Below are 19,706 nucleotides of genomic sequence, written 5' to 3' on the forward strand. Positions count from 1 at the left end.
TGACGACGACAGAAACAAAATGCTGCTCTGGGCAGCCCGCTCCATGTCCTTCACCAGATTACAGAGAACTGTTACCATCCTTCCAGGTGACGACAGGAAGACGAACTTCCTCATGAGCTCGTCAGGCAGGAGACAGCAGGCACAGAGTCTGAGCACAGAATCCTGCATGGGTGCGTACATCCTGAAGAGAGAGGCAGAGGATCCTTTTCCAGCATTCCACAAATTACACAAGAGGTGGCCTTTAAATTCTTGCCAGATACATGTTTGGAAAGATGCTGCTGAACCAGCACCGAGCTGACAGGGCGGCATTGTCTACAAATCACGCGCTGACACTGAGGAGGACCGCACACTGCATGCTGCACTCAACGGTAACAAGCACTTACTTCCACGATAATTAAGCATCTCGCTAGTAGGCTTCCTGCCTCCAAGGCAGCCGGCTTTCATTTCTCCAGCAGTACGCAGAATCAGTTTAGGAGACTCGTTGCTATTTAAAGCTGGAACATTTAGGGGTGTTTCAAAAATGCTCCCTGCCTACAGACTGCAGGGCTCTTGCAGACTAGGTCTGGTCAGCCAGTCAGATAAATGCCCATTGTTTTCATTCACGTCCTCGTCCCCGTGTTTTGTGAAAGGGATAATGGTTTTGCACTGCTATCTAATTAAACCTTGCTTCTGAGCTTTCTAGATACTTCTACAGTCAGATCGTTATGACTTCCTTTACAGTCCAGAACTTTACATGCTGTTCTTTCAACTGTAAGCCTTTCAACAGAACAACCTGCTAACTGTTGCTTACAGCAGCAGCCAGGGCCAGAACGTGCAGCCACAGCTGTGGTTCAAGAAGTGCCACTTCTGAAGTGGAAGGGCAACCAAGCAACTGGACCAATCCGAGCACCTACCCTGCTTAAAACAACAAAGGTGGAACACAGGAGGGTAGCTTTCAAGGAAATAATATACTAGCATAAAGTAATTCTTAAAAGTCAGATGTTTCCAGTATTCTCACAGACTTAAAAAACCCAAACTATCTTCTATTTCATTTCTACAATATTCATCCCCTAAAGGACCAGTCCCACTATGATCAAAGCTTATTCTCGCCACGTTTCAATTCTTAGAAAACGATCTACCACAGAGCTGACTCCTCCCTACCCTTTGTTTTGAGACAGATTCTCACTCTGTAGTCCTGGCTGCGCTGCAACTCACCAGGCCTTTCCTGCCTCAACTTTCCCAAGGTGCTTAGATTACAGACATATGCCACCAACCCTGCTTGCAAACATGACTTTTTAAAATTAGGGAAGTTACATCCATTATAGGAATAAACTAAAAGCTGGAACTGAGGCAGAAGAAATAAAACCCACCTGGAAATGCCTCGTCTCCACCATCAATAGTTTCTTTCCTAATCACTTCACTTTTTATTTTTATTTTTAAGATTTATTATTTGTGCAAATGAATGTTTTACTTGCAAATACATACATGCATACATACATACATACATATGTATATACTTATGCACAGCATGAGTCCCAAGGAAGCATCAGATTCCTTGAAACTAGAGTCACAGGGAGCTGTGAACTCCACACTGGTGCTGAGAATCAAACCCAGGTCCTCTGCAAGAGCAAGTGTTCTTAACCACTGAGCCATCTCTCCAGCCCCACTTGCGAATAGACTTAGCAATTTAGTCTTATTATGATAACTCTTCATTTCAAAATATAGATGAGCACATGTGGGGAGAGGAGAGAACACAGTTTGATAACCCAAAGCTAAAGAGATGAACACCTGAATTAAACAACAAAATTTCCTTCAATTGTGAAGATCCAGCTTCCCACACCTTCCTCACTCCTCCTTGTCGCTTCCCCGCTTCTTTATTTATTAGCAACATCAACTCCCTTTGAGATACAATATAAATTTTTTCTACTAACGGGCAATATAGAAATAAAGATGCTGATTAAGCCACCAACTGAAAATCAGGATGTCAGACAGGCATGGTGGTGCACATCTTTAATCCCAGCACTTGGGGAAGCAGAGGCAGGTGGATCACTGTAAGCTCGAGGCCAGCACGGTCTACAAAGTGAGCCCAGGACAGCCAGGGATACACAGAGAAACCCTGTGTCAAAAAAAAACAAAACAAAAAAACAAAAAAGCAGGATGTCTCTCCATGCAGATCAATAACACTTTGCACCCTATTCCTTAAGAGTAGACTGAAATAGCGAACATGCTGATGAGCACTAACAATTGAAATGCATGTCAGCAGACCAGCCCAGATACTGTTATATATGGCAAGAAGCAATAGCATTAAACAGAGGAGCAATGCGGCATCACTAACATCACCTGCATATGTTGAAAGAGCAGCATCAGAAAACATTTCCTTACCGCATCTTTAACTTCACAACTATCCACACTATGACTTCCACACAATCCATTTAGTTAGACTCCAATCCCAACAAGAGGAGCTTCGGTCCAGAGCTCAGCTCTACTAGTGGAAAGCCTCTGCATCATCCCAGATCTGTACAGTCACTGCCCACTGCTGGACATCACTCAGTCCTCCAGAAGAGATGTTCCATTCTCTTGTAAATAATTCCCAGAATGCCCACATTCTCTTCTAAGCATGGTGTACACCTGGTGCTAGAAATACTTGAGACCATCAACTTTTCCTTCAAGAGAAGCTCAGGTAGAAATGGGGGATGCAGATGGTAAGAAGGTGAAGTGTGATACGGGTCATAACAAGGTATACATAGGCACATAGACAATGTTTCCTTCCGGTACTGTCCATGCTCACTCTGAGGTCTTTCATAAAACAAACTGCTTCCTGGTGGGTCTTAACTAAACCACAGCTAGTCAGCCACTTAGACTATCAAGCCCCTAATAATGACATATGTGGCTCACATGAGGGTTCAAAAGCAGCCCTTGTTCCCTTGGCTCTGTGATGCTGACATAAGGCAGTCTGTGTGATAATAGGTACTCTGGGAATACTATACCAAACAGGGTATCTGGCTGACCAGGCTTTAACTACCTCTCTGTCCTCTTAGCCCTAAATTTCTGATCATGGCACTGCTATTATCTTTCCTTATAATTTCTAAAATAATAAAATTCCTACCAGCAGAAAGCTGGACAGTGGTGAAGAAGTAAGGAGAACACAGAACTGAAGAACTAGATGAACAGAACAGCACGCAGACTTTCTTGCCAGGGCATGAAGGCATGCTTAAAGCTTCCACAAGACACTGTGGAACGGGGGGAGCAATGCAGACTGCACCAGACCAGGGAAAGGAGAGCTTCCAACATCCTGAGCTGTCCTTTAATGCTCACCAACTTTACAAACTGAACAGGTGATGGTCAAATATGACCCTGTGCTCACAGAAAACAGCATTGGGAAGAGAAACGACACGGGGGCAGGGCAGCACTTAGATACCAGGGTAGGTACTTAGCAGGAAATTCTTGTCAATTGTGCTCAAATCCAGTTATTTGCCCACACCAAGTAAGGCAGGTGTACGATGACCTCTCTTAGGGCATCATCACCCATAATCCTTTGTGAAACCTACAGATTTACAGATTAAAAAGTTTCCATCACTGGCTCTATTTAAACCAAAAGAATTTTCTTGCTTGCTTCTTTGAGACAAGGTCTCATATAGGCCAGCCTGGTTTAAAATGATGACACTGTGGCCTCAAAGAGCAGCTTGCTGGAGAGAGCAGGCAATGACAGAGCAGGTGGAAGCCTAGGAGAAGAGACTAGCAGTGTGGACTTTCCTCTCTGGGGTCAAAGGGAAAGAGATGGCATGACCTGGAGATAATGCTTCCCCTTCCACCACCCACTGATTATACTAAATGCCCCCTAATAAGGACTCCCAGAGGGACCCGCCTCAGCAGGAACACTTCTGCAGGCTGCCAGCTATCTGCTCCCCCACCCCCATCCCACCCCTACCCCCCACCCCTCACAGAAAGGCACATTCCAGCCTCAATTCCCTGCAGCTATGGAGCTGAGAGAAGAGACAAGTGATGTGTAGGAAACCAGACAGCTCAGAAAGGAGCCTCAAAATGGCTTTGTTAAGGGAATGACGGGTTTTTTGTTTGTTTGTTTGTTTGAACATTTTATGCTCCAAAGACAATTTAAGAAGTGCACTTGAAAAAGTGCACCAGTTAGCTTGGAGAGTAAAGGGGTGGCATTAAGAACAGTTCCTTCCGCTTATAACTCAAATTCAGATTAGTGCTCAAGGATTAACAGCAGCAGTTCCCAGACTGCACTCAGGACTCTAGCACATTGACTAAGGAAGACTCAAAAAGAAATACCAGGCACATGGGCCCACCCCCTGTACACTAGCATTTCCTCAAACACAGACTGCACACAGCCCCCTCTGTCTGCTACTGCATCTGGATTCTCCCAGACAGGCTCTGCCTAAAGGCTCAGTACGCTCTGCCTAAAGGCTCAGCACGGAGGGACCTGCTGTTTGCCTCAGTCACAGATCTCCACTGAGTCTGCACATCAGCCTCTGTGAGGTCCAGACTCACGAACAGAGCAGCAGTTCAGAGGGAAACACCCGGCAACACAAGATAAAGGGACTGTGGGTAACACAGGTGCTTTCTATGCAGTGGGCTTGTGCTCAGCACATCTGGGCTGGCAGTTAAAGAACGGTTACAGAAAAATCCTTAGCTAATATAGGAGAAAAAGGCTTCCCTGTACAACCAAGTCACTTCTGAAGTCTACCCCCGCCCCTGCCCCCCAGCACAAATGCCTTGGTCTACTAGCAATGCATCCAGGAGAATAAAAAACATGGTAATTAACTTCTTAAAAGGCACAGTGGTCAACCCGGGATACTTCAAAGGATCTCAGCTGCCAGCAGATGGATCTTGGCCTAAGGGGGACAGGAATGCAGGCCTAAGCAGAGGCTCCCTCCACAGGGCTCCCTTCATGGGTGGCAGGAAATGGGTAAGGTGCCATTTCATTAAGAACTACCAGATGATTGGGCTTGAATTACTAAGGCAACACTCCAAACACAAAACTGTCAACTTCTGTGAAGATGCCCTTGGTGGGAAGCAGATTTTCCACATGAGGAATCTCAGGGCCGGAAAGCAGAAGCCCATAGAGATTAAAGAGCCAGGGTGGAGCCACCTGTGATCCAGGTTCTCAGGCCCACTGCTTACCGGGACTTAGCAGGCCACTCTTCCAGAACACTCTTTTCTAGTAATGAGAGGCTATGTCAGGAGACACCACTGTGTTTTCTCAAGTAGACCCTGCAGCTTAGACAGGATAGGACCACTGCAGCCTCTAAGGTCTGATCCCCAGCCAGGTTTCTTGCAGCAGGGCCCCTCCAGTGCCCTGGAATCCCATGATTAACTCTACATGTTTGGTCATCTAAGATGACAGTACTCTTAAACCTTAGAAATAAAGGCCACAGGATCCCAGGTGAAATGTAGGGGTGGGCTAGAGCAGTGCTAACAGTTCATAGGCTGACACAACAGTTAGAAGTATAGTGGCAGCTCCGTGGCACTGTGTTCAAGCAACATGGTCGACATGTCCCCTAGAGGGGGAGACCTGGTGGCACTCAGAGGAAGGATAGCAGGCTACCAAGAAGAGACTTGATACCCTATGAGCATATACAGGGGGAGGAAATCCCCCTCAGAAACAGTCATAGGGGAGAGGAGTAAGGGGAAAATGGGAGGGAGGGAAGAATGGGAGGATACAAGGGATGGGATAACCATTGAGATGTAACAAGAATAAATTAATTTTTAAAAAGGGGGGTGGGGAGCGAGAGACATGGTCGAAGACCATAGCATGGTAACCTCACTGGGGCTTAGTTCCAGCTCTCTGGCTTCAGGACTGTCCACAGCAGAAGGAAATGAAGACTAACAGGTGCTCACCTCTCCCTCGGCCCTCTACCATCGAAGAACATGAAAACAGGCACACATGAATAGCTGCTTTAAAAAGCTGTGAGTGACCTGCTTAAACTCACTGATGCACTGAAATGCCTAAAGTAAGCCAACAGGTTCAGCAATCCAAACTCCTGCGAAGTCCACAGGGGCATTCACAGGAAACAGCGACAGGCGGAGTGGTTAACCCAGAACAGAAATGGGAGGGAAGTTCAAGTCAATGATTGGCAAATGATTTTGACCTTTTATCCTCAAATACAAAAGTCACATCCTTGTCCCCATTTTTCAAGTTGTTTTTTCTTTAATAAACCAATTATATGCTTCTTACAAAAAAAAAGTTAAGACAGAGTCTCGTGTACCCCAGGCTGGACTTGAACTGGCTGTGTAGCTGAGGAACCCTGAATTTCATCTCCAGCCTTCACCTCCCCAGAGCTGGAATTATTACAGTGATGTGTCCGCACACCTGGTTTTACGCAGTGCTGGAGAGCAAACCTAGCGCATGCTCACACTCTACCCAGGGAAGCTCGGCACCAGCCCACCATGTACCTTTTTTAAGACACCCCAACCTTAACCTCAGCACAGCACTCAGGACAGTCTGTATTGTGCACAGAGAGCAGTGCACAGGTAAGGCCAAGTGTGCTGAGCTGCTCGCTGCTGCTGTACTCACCGCTCCAGAAAAGGCGGACAAGCAGTGAGGAGGCCACTGTTCTGAGGCAGCAGAGGACCAGCGCCCCCATCTGGAGCTGACAACAGAACTTGATCTAACAACTTCACTTCACTTGTCACCTTTGAGCCCTTTATATAGATCCTGGCTCTGAAAACAAGAAGCCCTATGTCCATGAGTCTGGCCCCTGTTCCCAAGAACTAAGGCGAAGTTATAAAACATCTTTAATGCTCACCATATCTTCCCAGGCTTCTTTTAAACTAAGTGTGTATACATAGAAAGCTATGCATTATATAAAACCTTCAGTTTCTTATCTGTTACCTCAAACTTAAAATTCTTTATTTCTGAATGAGATTTTCCTTAGACTTTCTTTGATCATTTCAACTTTCATTTACAGTTGGGGAGTGGGGCAGTGAGGTAAAACACAAACCAGTCGCCAGTCAAGTGCTTAAAAACTAAACCTGATGACAGGAAGCCTTTCAGTCCTTTTTTGCCCTCTTTTTATTTTTATGGTAAAGTGAAATGCCAAGTCCATCTTGAAACACGCTCTCAGGGACAGAGCTACAGCTTACAGACGGGATGTGTGCTTAGCATGCAGTAGACTGACGGGATGTGTGCTTAGCATGCAGTAGACTGCAATAGCATGCAATCTGGCCTGTCTACCTGGACTTCAAGTGCTGGGACTATAGCCAAGGGGAGTAAATAAAACACTTGTCCTTAGAATATTCCAGGCATCATTCCATGATTCTTCTCTTCAGCTGCTAGAGCGGAGAGCTCCAATGACACATGTGGTGTACATAGGGTTTATAATTATCACTTTACTCAATTGCTTACTTATTTATCATAGACTTAATGATTTTTCTTTTACCCATTTGCTTAGTTTCTTTCTAAAGTGAATAAAGCAAAGAGAAAAATAAAACATCATTGTTTTCTACCTGCACAAAGCAAAAAGGTTTGCTATGACCCCTTTACTGGAATTCTGAGATTGGGGTGGCCTCTGTAGGTTACCTACATCCTGGACAGTTTCCTATTTTCTTCCCTCATGTTGTACTTCTTTTTTGGGGGACGTGGGTGTGGCACACGCACATCTGTTCTTTTATCTTTGAGAGACCTTTTAAATAAATCTTCATTTTCCATCATTTCAAAAATGATTCTTGGGTGCATTTTGAAGATTTCTACTTTCTTTTTCTCCTGAGATCCAGCCCACCTCAGTGTGCTCTTCCCAGAGACCGGGTCCTCCAGCCTGTGGGTGTCAGACCGGGCCCTCCAGCCTGTGGGTGTCAGCAGGTTAATGCAACCTCCAATCTCTAACCACACTCAGAGCTAAACATTTACCACCATGAAATTAGTCACAACCAAAACTGCTGACAATTCTAGTCTCTTATTTCTTCTCCTTCCATCTTTAAAGGTTTTATAGTTTTATCTTTTGTCAGTAACAATGAGAAGAGGATCATTCTCTACAAAGAAGCCTAGTAGCTTACAAGTGGCCTAGGTACCCCAGCATTATATTTAGGGGTCCCCTCATATATGTGTGTATCTGGATGCCACACCAATTTAGTGTGAGTGCATTATAACAAGCCCTGCTGACCCCATCAGCAGCCTCAATTAATTTTATAATCATTCAGTAATGGTTCTTGGAAAAGTCTCTTGGTTGTAGTACTTTATCTTTTAATTTAATCCATTTTGTTAATTAATTTAGGAAGCACTGGGTTCTTTTAAATGCTAAAGTTTCTGCTCAGTAATACACAGTAGCTCTTAGTTCTTAAACTAGCTTTGAAATGTTTTAAATCATAAAGCACTGTAACTTGATCTAGTGACACACACCTGTAATCACAGCACTGAGGTAGCTGAGGCAAGAGGTTCAAGAGTAGAGCAGCCTAGGTTACACAGGAAGACCTCATCTCAGGAGGCAAAACAAAACATGAAGCCACTGAATGTGCTTGGCTATGTTTATTACAGGGCACATTATAATCTTGTATTGTTATGGGACTGAGTATGTAACCACCTTTTCTAAACACTGCTGTCAGCACACTACAAACTTGGTGCTCTCCACTTCTCTCACATCTAGTCCTACTACTAAATTCTTCCTTGAGTTAATATTTTAGTAATTTTCTTTAAGGTAATACATTCAAAATGACATCTCTCCCCATTTTTATTGCATTATGAGCTGGCAGGTAGTTAAGAGGAAAAATTTAAGATGTACTGTTAGCTTTAAAAATACCTATGTTCTAGCCAGATGTGGTGGTGCACACCTTTAATCTCAGCACTCAGGAGGCAGAGGCAGGTGGATCACTTTGAGTTCAAGGCCAGCCTGGTCTACAAAGCGAGTTGAGAAACAGCCAAGGCTACACAGAGAGACCCTGTTTCAGAAAAAGGAGGAGGAGGAGGAGGAGGAGGAGGAGGAGAAGGAAAGAAAGAAAGAAAGAAAGAAAGAAAGAAAGAAAGAAAGAAAGAAAGAAAGACCTATATTCTACTCTATAAACAGGTTTATACAAGAGAATACACACAAAGCAACATGTGGGAAAATGAAAGGACTCAGAGAAATGAGAGGAAGGAGAAGGGTGATTTTTAGAAAGAAAATGTTTCCCTCTTTATAAATCTTTTGTTATAAAGGAGTTTTTCCAGAGAAGCATAATTACTTTGGAAATAGTATACAGGAAATCACAAACATTTATGCTTTTTATTATAAGCAATGAGAGCTCAGTAAGAAAGTCAAGAAAGCATGTCCACTGGAAAAGAAGGACAAAGCGTACTGTGTATGGGTGCTCCTTTATGAGGAAGGATTTGCCAGGCGGCAGATGAGCCAGCTCTACTGGAGGAAAGCCACACGCTCACTAACCCAAGGGGAGGGAGTTTGCACACACTGGACCGAACACTAGGGCACTACTTCAGTGGAAGGAGTAATTACACTTGGAAAACCACTTTTTGGAAATGCAATGTGCTCTGGTTTGATTAACAAATTAGCTAAAGAAACTTCAGTCAAATCACCAAATCTCCTTCCCAAAGCCAAATTCAGGGCATCTGTAATTACAGCTTATACAGAAGACAGTTAAAAAAAAATCCCCCAATTTGAGTAGCTCTCCATGGTCTAGAGAAATGAGAAGTCAAACCAGAATAACGTCCACACCAATGAATCATGTAACACAAGAGAATGCAGCGAAGGTGAATCCGAAAATAAAAAATGAAAAACAGCAGGATGAATTAATAGAAAACCCAAAACAAACAAACAAATGTGTACAAAACAACTGACATTTCTCACCACCAGTAATATAGTAAGTTTTATGGTGTGAAATCCAAGTATTCTTCCAAGGGGAGATAAATAGAGAACATGGTTCAGAGGGCGAAAGAGAAATATCATGACCCCAAGAACAGAAGTGGGAAAGTGTTGGTGATTCCTATGAAAGTAACTTCTTCTGCCTACTTAAGAATCAAGTTAACACTACAGTGAGTAGAGAATAAAAATAAGGAAGAAACTGTCAAGAATAAAAGCTGACAATACGTCTGAAAGAAAACAAAACACCCATGATAACTTATTTATTAATATTACATCAAAGAAGAGTGAGTCTGTGTTATAAACAGCAAAGGTATTTGATTGTTCTTTATGAAGTAGAACCCAGGACCTTCTGTGTGACAGGCAAGTACTTTACTGCAGAGCTACACCCTTAACCTTGTGATGGTTTGAATACGAATGGCCCCCATAGGCTCATATGGTGGTCACCAGGAAGCGGAGCTCTTTGAAAGGATTAGAATGATTGGTAGTGTGGCCTTGTCAGAAAAAGTATGGCAGTGGGGGTGAGCTTCAGGGCTTTAGGAGCCCGTGCCAGACCCAACCGCCGCTGCCTGTTGCCTGTGGATCAGGATGTCACGCTCAGCTGCTAACCAGCACAATGTGTACTACCCTGTTCCCAGTCACAATGATAATGACTAAGCCTCCGAAACTGTAAGGAAGGCCACAATTAAGTAGGTTTTTTGTTGGAGGGAGTGGTTCGAGACATGGTTTCTCTGTGCAGTCTTGGCTGTCCTGGACTCACTTTGTAGAACAGGCTGGCCTTGAACTCACAAACTATCTGCCTGCCTCTGCCTCCCAAGTGCTGGGATTACAGGCGTACACCACTGCACCCAGTAAATGGTTTATTTTGAAAGAGTTGTCGTAGTCACGGTGCTTCTTTACAATGATAGAAAAATCACTTATAAAAATAATTTAGAAATAAAAACAAAACCTCAAACTTCTATATAAAATCATAAAAACTGGGGTGTGTGGTGAAAGAAAGACAGTAAAATCCTAATAGAACTTCAGTTATAATAAAACAAAGAAAAACACAAAATGTAAAGCGCTTCTTTCAAGATTTGTAAGTAAAAAGGAAAAGACTAAAAAATTTAAGTATTTAATAACAATGTATTAAGATAAAAAAGACAGGAGGCAGTACTATTGCGTCTCAAGTCTCAAAGAAAAATCTGTCTCTAAACATGGCATTTGGTGTCCAGTAACAGATGAAATCAAGGTATCTATTATGCATAAAAGGAGATGGTAACTAACACTAGTTACACTACCGTTATAAATACTATCATGTTTCCGTTCTTCCCAAAGGGCTATAAAACTGGAGGATGACAAATGTCCCTGCTTCTATGAAGTTAGCTTTAGAAAGAGACCAACAATAAGCAAATGAAAACATTCCTGAGAGTGAAAGGAAGTTAACATGATATATACAGTATTTTTCGGACTATAAGATGCACCTGACCATAAGATGCACCCAGTTTTTAGAGAAGGAAAACAGTAAAAACAGCAATCGGACCATAAGGCACACCTTAACCGTCCCCCCACCCCCCGCCCCCCGCACACATTTTGGGTGGGAGGGGGAGGGAAGTGCGTCTTATGGTCTGAAAAATGCAGTAACTGGAGAAGAGTTAAGAACAATAGGACATTAAAGAAATTCCTCCAATGATCTGGTCCTGCGGAGCAGTTTGTACTTAAAAGTTGTCAGCACAAAAACTGGAGCTGCTTGTGCTGCTCACTCACTGCTGATTTACCTGTGAGCTCAGTGCCTGTGCACCTGTGAGCTCAGTGCCTGCACACCTGTGAGCTCAGTGCCTGCGCACCTGTGAGCTCAGTGCCTGCGCACCTGTGAGCTCAGTGCCTGTACACCTGTGAGCTCACTGCCTGTGCACCTGTGAGCTCAGTGCCTGTGCACCTGTGAGCTCAGTGCCTGTGCACCTGTGAGCTCACTGCCTGTCCACCTGTGAGCTCACTGCCTATGCACCTGTGAGCTCAGCGCCTGTGCACCTGTGAGCTCAGTGCCTGTCCACCTGTGAGCTCACTGCCTGTCCACCTGTGAGCTGCTCACTGCCTGTTCACCTGAGTGCTGCTCAATGCCTGCCCACCTCTGCTCAGTGTCAGTCAGTATTTGTGAAAATGAATCATCTTCACAGTGTTTCCATTACTGGTAAAAACCAAATAAAACTTTTAGATAGCAACAAAAACATTCTTAAAAAAAAAAATACAAACTCAAGCTGGGCAGTGATGGCACACACCTTTAATTCCAACACTGGGGAGGGAGCAGAGGCAGTTGGATCTCTATGAGTTGGAGGCTAGCCTGGTCTACAGAGCAAGTTCCAGGACAACCAGGGCCACACAGAGAAAGCCTGTCTTGAAAACAAAGAAAGAAAGAAACAACAAAACAAAAATCCCAAATTCATCAAACATGTTTCAGTTTTCAAATTAAGTATTATGACAAAGTTCCTATTTTTTCCCAATAATATAATTAGCAGTAAGGAAGACTCCAAAGCAGAGTATTTGTTACCCTAATATCTGAGTCACCTGGAAAATTAGTCTGACTAGAAAAAAGTATCTGAAAAAATATTCTCAAAAACGTGGTCCATAACTTATTCTAAGAAGTCAAGAATCAAGGAAATTCAAAGTTCCAGGACTTTTAATCACACTGGTACACACTGTCCTTAGCTCAGGTGTGGCACACTGCTTACTACCTGTTGCTGCCTCTCTCTCAATTCTTCACCACAGATTACTCATTTCTTCTAGCAGGTGTGCAGAATTCTAACCTAGCCCCCAAGAACAGATCATTCTCTGTGTCACTCGTGCTCCCAGCGACTGGTCTGAGGAATGAGAACTAAGCAGAAGTCTGAAGCATCCTACCTCTTACCACTCCTGAGCTCCCTGATGGAAGCACAGGTATGGCCAGGGTGTGTGTTCCCCTGGGGGGCAGCAGGATACACAGAACACTAACAGGCCAGCATGACTAAAGACACTGGTGGAATCAAGCTCAAAGCTCCAGGATCCCCAGATGCATTACCAAATGCGTGTCAGCCTTCTGATGTAGTCAAGTGCAGTGGTCAATCCCAAGACAGTCTATGTGGCAAAATTTGTATCTGCTCTGGCTGCTGGAATGGCTTGTCACTGCATTCCTAACTAAGAGGACAAACACATCCAAACAGATAAATGTGGTTTCCACTTACAAATAGCTACTTGTAAATAAATAGTATTTTGGTGACCCAATGAACACATGTAAATAGCTTATAAGTAGAACAAAACAACAGTATGAGTATATAAATGATAACGATCCATGGAAAGGGCCACCTCAAAATCTAATTCCTACCGTAGTAAGTCCACTAAAATGTACAAAGATGTTTGTAAGAAGCCTAAGCTTGGGCATTGATGAAAAGTCTCTCTACTGTGTTTCAGTAAGTATCCACAGAAAAGTATGTTAATCTTCCTACAATGTTGCAAGTTCATGCTCATGGGAGCACTCTCCTACTCTACATGGAAGGAGGCACCTTGTTTTTTCAGCCATCAGAAAACCTGTTTTGGACACTTCAAAATTAACATTTGGTTAGGAGGCAAGTGCAGAAAAGTTTTCATCCTGTTTATAGCGATGAATTCAGGACAGAATACTCCAACAATGAGCCAAGAACCGGGTTCTAGTTTTCAAATGCCCTTGCTGTTTCATGCTCATTTACCAGATAATAAAAGGGTCCAGTATCTCAAATGGACATCTCAGCGTATTACTGCCATATATGATAAAATCATGAATTCTTAATTATTTTTGCTACAATTTTGAAATGAGGCATCCCCCACCCACCCCACAGACCCCCGACTGCTCCTGGGAGAGTCTAGCACCATTGTGTGTGTCTGGTGGGGTGGGGATAGGGTAAGTTCTTTAAGCAGTGTTCACTATAACAAAAACCTGGAGACTATTCATGGAAGGCTATGCCCTCCTCTGCAAAAAAGTTATAATTAAAATTAAACAGAAAATGGAAACACTGACATCTGCTGCTAGTTTGCATGTATTTAAGATGCTTCAAAATTAGAGAGTAGAGATTAGAATATTGAGATTCAAAACCTAAATCCTCACAAGCCATGGGGGTGTGCGCCTGGGTGGCAGGAGCCACCACACAGTAAGTTAGCACAGTGAGCGGTTCCCTGGTGCACCGCTGCTGTGGCGATGAATGAGACATGCTGACGGCAGGCCACAGCCTTGGCCATGCTAAGCAAGCAATGCACCACTGGGCACGCGGCCCCCACAGAAGCCCTTTTCTAACTTTGATGGCTTGGAGCTCTCCAGGTACTTGGTTTCATAATATCTCCTAGCAACATGTGGCCAGGGGCTACAGGTGTAGCTCAATGGTAGAGTGCTGGCCCAACCCACAGTAGGCCCTAGAGTCTGACCCCAGCACTGACAGGAGGGAGGGAAGGCGCTAGTAAGGACTGAACTTAATCCAAGAATCAAACACATCATGTGAAAAAACCAGCTAGCACACATTCTGTCCTGTTTTCTGTACACTGTCAGGGCTCCTGAGTGACATGCAGTATTTGACGCACGGAGATGTATAAAACACACGCCCCCTCCCCAGGCATTTCTCATACAGCTTCCTTTATCTCAGTGTTCATGTATGTATCTGTTCAAATTACACAGTGGCTGGTCATTTTCCAGGGGTGCATGTTCTAGGCAGCGTGCCCTTCCCATTCTGAATCCCAATACCCCATTTGGTTGATGAAGGGTTAAGGAGGAACAGAAGAGAGGAGAAAAGAACACGAAGGAAAAAAATGTTTCCGGTTCAGTCATTACTGTTTTTAACCTAAGATGTCTTTCAGAGTGTTTAGCTCCATGGTGATGAGAGCAGGCGGAAAATATAGAAACACTGAGAGAACAAATCCCTTCAGAATATTTTAAGGTTTCTAACGCAAAGCTTAATGTGGAACTACAGAAACATGTAAGATGAAAACAGATGCTTATAACTCAAGTAATGGTGTAAGTTGAACAATCTCTGTAATAGCTTTAAAATGTTATGTTCCTTTTATAAAAATAAAAAACAAAACAAAAGAGATTTTGTCTTCATTTTTGAACTAAAGAAGACATTTTAATATTTAAAAGAGTGGATTTCAACTGCGGTGGTTGCCTTCACACTTGGCGGTATCTGGGGACATTCATGATCACAAAACAGAGCAGGAGTGTGTTCCTGGCATCTACTGGGAAGACGCCAGGGCCGCTAGATGCCAGGGCCATTGCAAAGCACTGGATAACAGCAGCAAGGCAAACTGAGCCCTAGCAACCTTGGCAAAAGCCACACGAAAAAACAGAGGCAAGCAGATCCTGGGGACCCACTGGCTACTGTTACCCAAACCAGCAAGTTGCAGGGTCAGTAGGAAACCCTGTCTCAAAAAATAAGGTGATGAACAACAGAGGCAGACACTTGTTGTCAAGCTCTGGTTCTCGTAAAAGAAACAGGTGAATCCACCCACACTCCACAAGAAAGGCCTTTCATTGTCAGGAGGGAGCAGAAACCCCCAACAGGAACAAACATAGTACATCTGAGGTAAAGTAAGCCATTATGGCTCAAAAAGGAGGGGGACCATGATATTGATGAGATAGATGGGTGTCAGACTATGGGAAACTGGGAGGCTTTGAAAATGGGTTTTGAGGCTGGGCGTGGTGGCGCATGCCTTTAATCCCAGCATTCAGGAGGCAGAGGCAGACTGACCTCTGTGAGTTCGAGGCCAGCTTGGTCTACAAAGTGAGTCCAGGACAGAGAACTCTACACAGAGAAACCCTATCTCGGAAAACAAACAAACAAACAAACAAAAAAGAAAATAAAAGAAAGTAAGTAAGTACTCGGGAGGCCTGAGTTTGAGGACAGCCTGGTCTACAAATGAGTCTAGGATAGCCAGGGCAACAGAGGAAGGAAGGAAGGAAGGAAGGAAGGAAGGAAGGAAGGAAGGAAGGAAGGAAGGACGGACGGACAGAAAGAGAGAGAGAGAAAGAAACAAAGAAAAGGGGGTTCGACTTTAAGAGGAATGTGGTCTGGAAATGTAGCTCAAATGTAGAGCAATTGTTCTAGTGTGCAGAACGCCCTGGGTTTGACGCCTAGCGTCATTATTAAAACCACAAAGTGTAGAGCACACAGATGCAGAGTCCCAGTGCTTCAGGACGCTGAGTCACATGGGTTCCTTGAGCCCAGGACTTTGAGTCCCCCTTGGCAATAAAGCAAGACAAGACCCTAGCTCTAAACAGAGCTTTTGTCATGAAGGGGTGGGTGGGCTCCAGGCCCTGCTCAAAACATGTCCCAGTTAGACGGAAGTGGACAGGTAGAGGTGAGACCACAGACATGCTCATGGTTAGAGAAAGTTTAAAGAGCTGAACTCCACAGCATTCAGCTGGAGCAATGAAGTGACACATTCTCCTATGGAATGCTGAGTACAAGAGACACAGCTAGGACACTAGCTGAGACAACCAACAGACTTTCTAGAAAGTGGGGCTCACTGCTAAAGTAGTCCCGGGAACCAGGAGGAGAGCGCCCCAGACATGTGTCAAGCCAAGAGCGCTTCCCCAGGAGACAACTGAACCTACTCTACAAGCGCTCGGGAGACAGGTGACATGTCAATCTGAACAAAGTCTGAGTCAGAGATACAGGATGGGGAGTCAGAGGCAGGCAGTGCTTAATGTTGTGGAACTAGGGCGATGCCCCTCAGGAGAGGACAAAAGAGGACACAAAACTGAGCTGGCAGCTCGTCACAGACCAACTACTTGAAGGCACTGACTATGGTCTTGCATGGAGCCACTGCCTATATACTGACGACCATACCCTTTGACTATGCAGAACTCGCTGGAGAAGCTGAATGCAACATAAAATGCCTGTGTCAGCCACCCTCGACTGCAATTTATCTGGGTACACTGATTTTCACAGAAAAGAACAATCACCCCAATGCCTCAACAGATGGTCTATTTCAAACAGGAGATTGGTATAATGTGTCTGGTGACCTCTGTTGAGTCACTGAACAGAAACCTCCCAACTGACTAATTTGTGTCTGAAACTATCAACTGTCTGTGGCTGACCTATCTCTGTCCAGTCAATCTGGGCAGAGATGATGAGAGAATAAATAAAACATCAAAATGATGCAGAGAGGCCCAGAAGGCTAGGTGGCTGCAGGAAAAGCTCTGAGGTGGGAAGGGAGCAGAAGGAAGGAGCAGGGAGAGAAGGGAAGGCACGCAGGGGCAGAAGGGGGAAGAAAAACAAGAATATGAACCTCCCACTGGAAAGAGAGATGGTAACAAAACAGGAAGGTTTCAAAGAGAAGCGATGGCAGGGAAGGGTCTCTGCCAGGCACCTGACCACAGATCCACTGACGTGAACCTTTCTGCTGTGACGCTGAGGGCCAGGGGAGAGAGTCCAGATTTTCTACAGCACATAAGAACACCCACAACCCAAGTTAGATGGCGTAGGGAACAGAAGCATGCATGACCGTATGTAAGGAAACCTCAGAAAAAAACAGACGGGGCCCACGTGAGACCACAGCTCATGGTCAAACCCTGAGCATCTGCCACTCTGCAACATGTCTTCATGCTTGTGTCAAACTGACTTTATTTCTACTTAAGAATATTTGCATATGAACATCTCAGGGTAATGTGTTAAACACCAGCTTCCAGCTGATTACTGCTAACTGCATTTTAAAGGAACGAACATACACACACACCTCCCATATCTGATCTGTAAATACATTATATACTTACCACATTCTTTACCATAAAAATACAAATAAAAATGTTAAAAACTGTTTATCTCTCAGTGTTATTAACATCTGAAAGTGATAAAACACTGGTGGTTGAAATGCGGACTCAAACCTTTCATTACATTATTGAATTTACAGATTATTTCTGTAGTGCTAGAAATGAACCCACAACCTCTTGCTGGTTAGGTAGGGGTTGTACCACTGAGCTCCAGCCTACAGCAGGGTGCCAGGCTCTGACCCTATACTCGTACAGCTGTAGGAACAAATTTAATAAGTTCTAAATGGTATGCCAATGTGTTGCTCAATTTGTATATTATAAATGCCTAACTACTCACCTTTGTTTTTAAGAAACCACTATACTAATTCCTGTGCATCTATTTATTATATTTTCAGTAAGACATTGTCCTAAGCTTAATAATTTAAGAATCCCAAAACTAAAATGTGTTGGCAGGTCCTTAAAAGCGTGATTCTGGGGCTGGAGAGATGGCTCAGCAGTCAAGAGCACTGTCTGTTCTTTTCAGAGGTCCTCAGATCAATTCCCAGCAACCACATGGAGGCTCACAACCACCTATAATGAGATCTGGTGCCCTCTTCTGGCACGGAGGTGTACATGCAGATAGAGCACTCAAATAAAGAAAACAGTTTTTTAAAAGTGTAATTCTGTGCTACGGCCAGGCTTTAAAAGGTGCGGCTAAATTCTTGGTGACTGTTCATGCAGCAAACTGTCTCTGTCATCTTCTCATTTGGGAGGCTGCCAAGCTGCAATTCCTGTATAATCAGGTAATTAATTTTATTCCTTCCCAAGTCTCTGATGAGGTAGAAGACCAGATAGTTTAGTTTTACAACTAAAGCTTAGTTGTTTAAGGGTTAAGCAGTTTTTAGGTCTAGATAGATGTTTTAAGTTGATAATGACAAGATATGATATTGATTTACATTCAGAATTTTAGACTCACCAAGGTAGGAAAGATGCTTTCTTCAAGGCTGCCAAATGTATATAGCCAAAACACTGAGAATGTAACATTTATATAACTCCTGACTGTATCATGGTTCTTCTTGCTATAGGTAGTTTATTGTATATATGTGTAATAATATAAATGTATATGTAAAACTATTTAATTAAAAAATAATAAAAATAAAATTATGTAATCCCAGCACTCAGGAGGCAGAGGAAGGCGGATCACTGTGAGTTCAACGCCAGCCTGGTCTACAAAGTGAGTCCAGGACAGCCAGGGCTACCCAGAGGAATCCTGTCTCAAAAAACCAATAAGTAAATAAATACCCAGAGAAGCCTTGTCTTGAAAAACCAATAAGTGAATTAATTAATTAATTAAAATAAAATGAAATTACATATTCAATGGGGAAAAAAGGTGCAGCTGGGCTACTTAACAAGAAGTCATGTGATCAATGGGACAATGGCTGAAGAGATGGAAAGGCAGCTAGCTAGCTCTTCTGCTGAGCATCAGGCTCAAAGGTTTAAACAAAACTAACCTGGGAAGTAGTAATTCTGTAATTATTTCCATAATTTGTCATGATTACCATCCAGTAATAAAACATAAAACAAATGGCCAGGTGGTGGAGGCCTTTAATCCCAGTACTCAGGAAACAAAGGCAGGCAGATCTTGGAGATTGAGGCCAGCCTGGTCTACAGTGTGAGTCCCAGGACAGCCAGGGCTACACAGAGAATCCCTGTCTCAAAACAAACAAGCATACAAAAAAAATAAAAATAAAAAAGTCATAAGGCATATATGACCAAAGTTACAAATTTTCAGTAAACTTCTTCATTGAGAAACACGATGCCAAGCCTGTGACCACTCAAGAGTTAGGGGCACTCGCTGCCACCTGGAGATTTGAGTTTGATCCCAGGACTCACACAGTATAAAAAGAAAAACCAACCCCCCCAAGGGTTGTCTTCTAACCTCCACATGCAAAAGCCACAGCACACTGGCTCATTTAAATACACGCACTGAGTAGGGGAGCACACAAAGACACACACATATAATTTGAAAAACATATTGCTGTTAGGAGTGGCATAGCATGCCTATAATTCCAGCATTCAAAGCTGAGACAGGAGGACTGAGTTTTTGACTGTCTTGGAGAGGTGATGTGCACCAGGACCTTGTCACATAAGACTTTGACAGGCATGAAAATTAAGCCGAACACTACAACCCTGACTTA

General features: G+C 43.7%; 1 protein-coding gene across 8 annotated transcripts in view; it reads right to left on the reverse strand.

Moving 5' to 3' along the window:
* The window catches only part of SIPA1L1 (signal induced proliferation associated 1 like 1), a 277,017-nt gene that overhangs the window by 108,850 nt on the left and 148,461 nt on the right, over positions 1-19,706 (reverse strand). The window contains exon 5 of one of the 8 annotated variants that reach the window (XM_084792050.1): positions 76-181. The exons of the other annotated variants lie outside the window; for them this stretch is intronic. The gene's annotated coding sequence lies outside the window, so the exon portion shown is untranslated. The remainder of the gene's footprint in view (positions 1-75; positions 182-19,706) is intronic. 8 annotated transcript variants of the gene reach the window in all.

Source organism: Acomys minous (genome assembly GCF_964271855.1).
Source record: "Acomys minous genome assembly, chromosome: 8".
In the NCBI taxonomy this organism is placed as follows: Eukaryota; Metazoa; Chordata; class Mammalia; order Rodentia; family Muridae; genus Acomys; species Acomys minous.